Genomic DNA, 3,227 nt, shown 5'->3' with positions numbered 1-3,227 from the left:
CACTGATTGTATTTGTTAGATAAAGTCCCTCTTATAATTATGGCCCACCCCCAAGAGGTGTGCCATACACCATGACCCCTCATCTCTCTCTCTTCTCCCCTGTCCCTGCTCTCTCATTGCCCTATCCCCCCTTGCATTAGCTCATCTATTGCCTTCATATCAGAACAGAGTACAGTGGATTCTTGCTTTTCCATTCTTGTGATGCTTTACTAAGAAGAATGTGTTCTACCTCCATCCAGGTTAATATAAAAGATATAAAATCTCCATCTTTTTAAATGACTGAATAGTATTCTGTGGTATACGTATACCACAGCTTGTTAACCCATTCCTGGATTGGTGGGCATTTAGGCCGCAGAAACCACTTTTTATTCAAAATTCTCTCCACTCCACAGGCTGGAGTACAAAGAAGCTAGGATGGATCTTCATGAAAGGAGCAATTTGGATTTATCTGGCAGGCAGAATAGTACACCCTGAAAGATTCAGGAATGATTACTCATAATACATTTTTATTTAATCTATCTGGTTAGCCTGGAGATGAATAGTGGGTAATTGTAAATTTAATCAGGTTGTGACTTAAATTGAAGATGCTATTCCAGATCATGTTGTTTTCTATAGGAAATCAACATAGCCTCCAGGCTTCTCGTATGCAGCTATTCCTCTGACAAATATTCTTTTTTCCTAATCAATCAGCAGAGAATATCAGAAGCAGCTTGCTTTTATCTGACAGGAACAGAAGTACAACCTCAGGGCTATGTATATTTGCCAGCTAATTGTCATAATCTAGGGTGAATGGAACTTCATTGTGAACATAATGCCGGTTTATTATACTGATGACGTTATGCATATGGGACCAGGTCATCAAGATGTAAACAATATTCTAGATGCTTTATTAAGACATAAATATGCAAGAGGGTGGGAAATAAATCCCAACTCAAAAGCCTGAACCTCAGTGAAGTGTTTAGATGGACTGAACCATATTGGGTATTCAACGGGTTGCTGCACCTCATACCATCTACCACAAAATAAGTATTTTCCTTTTGAGCAACAGTTTCTGGCTTGCTTCTAGGCTGTGGCAGTTGTAATGCCTGGTCATGGGGCACCAAGGAACGTCACCTGTCCCTGATAAATTGGGTACTACTTGATCATTCATTGGAAGTGGAATATTTGAGATTAGAGTCAAGCAGGTCTGGAAGGTACAGGAAGTTTGCTTGAACAGGTGGTTCACATCTCTGTGGCCCCTACTGCTACATAACAACCTTTCCCTCAATTCACACTTGTAACATCATAGGGAGTTCTTATGATAAGGTATATTAGTCAAGATATCCAAAGGAAGCAAATGTTAGACTATGGCTGGAAATAAGGAAAGTACAAATGAGCGGAATTTTTTTATATAGAGCTGTGAGCAAGATTAAGAGATTTAGCAATGAAGGAAGCCTTGAAGGACTAGCAAAAGTTGATATGGCCACAGGCTCTGCTAAGTACTCAACCTGGGAGAGGAAGACTGATGAAATCAAACCACATCTATCTAGAAAGGGCAGCAATTTGTTCTCAAATAGGTACTTATTTTGTACAGGGATTTTTTTTTTTTGAGACAGAGTCTCAAGCTGGGTAGAGTGCCATGGCATCATCTTAGCTCACAACAACCTCCAACTCTTGGGCTCAAGTGATCCTCTTGCCTCAGTTTTTCTTTTTTTTTAATTTTTTTTGAGACAGAACCTCACTTTATCACCCTTGGTAGAGTGCTGTGGTGTCATAGCTCACAGCAACCTCCAACTCCTGGGCTTAGGCGATTCTCTTGCCTCAGCCTCCCGAGCAGCTGGGACTACAGCTGCCCGCCACAATGCCTGGCTATTTTTTTGTTGCAGTTTGGCCGGGGCCAGGTTTGAACCCTCCACCCCCGGTATATGGCGCTGGCGCCCTACTCACTGAGGCACAGGCACTCAACTGCTTCAGTTTTTCTATTTTTAGTAGAGACAAGTTCTTGCTTTTAGCTCAGGCTGGTCTCGAACTCCTGAGCTCAGACAATCCATCCACCTTGGCCTCCCAGAGTGCTAGAATTACAGGCATGTGCCACTGAGCCCAGCCCTGGGATGTGCTTTTTTTTTTGAGACACAGTCTTACTTTGTCACCCCAGTAGAGTGCTGTGGCGTCACAGCTCACAACTTCAAACTCTCGAGCTTAAGTGATTCTCTTGCCTCAGCCTCCCAAGTAGCTGACATGACAGGTGCCTGCCACAATGCCTGGCTATTTTTTGTTGCATTTGTCATTGTTGTTTAACTGGGTCAGGCCAGGTTTAAACCCGCCATTCTTGGTGTATGTGGCTGGCACCATAACCACTGTGCAAGGGGTGTCAAGCTGGATTTGCTTTTTTATAACCAGTATTTCTGCTAGCACTCCCATGTGTGGACTTACTGAATCTGTCACTCACATTCACAATAGCAAGCACAACAGCACTTCTGATGAAGGAAATACATTATAAGGCAAAAGACAAATGGCAATGTGTTTATGCTGATGAGGTGCACTGGTTTAACTGTGTATCTTATCTAATCTTGAAGCAGGTGCCTTGATAGGATGATAAGATGGTTGATCTGTTAAAGATTCAGTTACTAACCTAGTAAGGTGAAAACGTGCTGAAAAGCAGAAGTTCTCATGTCTGATGGATGAGGAAGGATCTGATCTCTATATGATGACATCTTAGTGAAGGTCAAATGTTAATCACTAGCCTGGGTGTCAAATGTAGGATTTAATGCTGGTTTTTCTTTCTGGTTAGAGGAGATTCTACACAAGTCACATACCCACTTCTTGTCAAAACTTGTGTGATCTTTCACAAGGATAATAAAGAGTTAAAGCAGTAAAAAAACAAAAAGAAAGAAAGGTAGAGGTTCTGTCTTTTCGGAAACAGGTGACCCCTATGCAGTGCTGTTTCCCAATAGCCCAAATCTGTGAGGCTTTGAATCTAAGAAAGGATCAACTCCTAATACTCCACCTAGATGTTTTTTTCATCCTCATAGCTGTGAGCTCCACTAGTTAGGAGGTCTTGGTTCACTCAGGAGGAATGCTTCCACCAAGGACACAGTATTGATTTCAAGTTGAGACTGCCACCTGGCTATTGGGGATTCTTTAGGACAATGAATGAACAGGAAACCTGGTCCTACTGAACTGTCTCACATGATTCACCTTGATTATCAAGGGGAAGAAAGATTACTGTTTTTTTTTTTTTTTTTTTT

Source organism: Otolemur garnettii, unplaced genomic scaffold (genome assembly GCF_000181295.1).
Source record: "Otolemur garnettii isolate 467f Iridium unplaced genomic scaffold, OtoGar3 scaffold00259, whole genome shotgun sequence".
NCBI classification, from domain to species: domain Eukaryota; kingdom Metazoa; phylum Chordata; class Mammalia; order Primates; family Galagidae; genus Otolemur; species Otolemur garnettii.
This window is presented reverse-complemented; position numbering follows the sequence as displayed.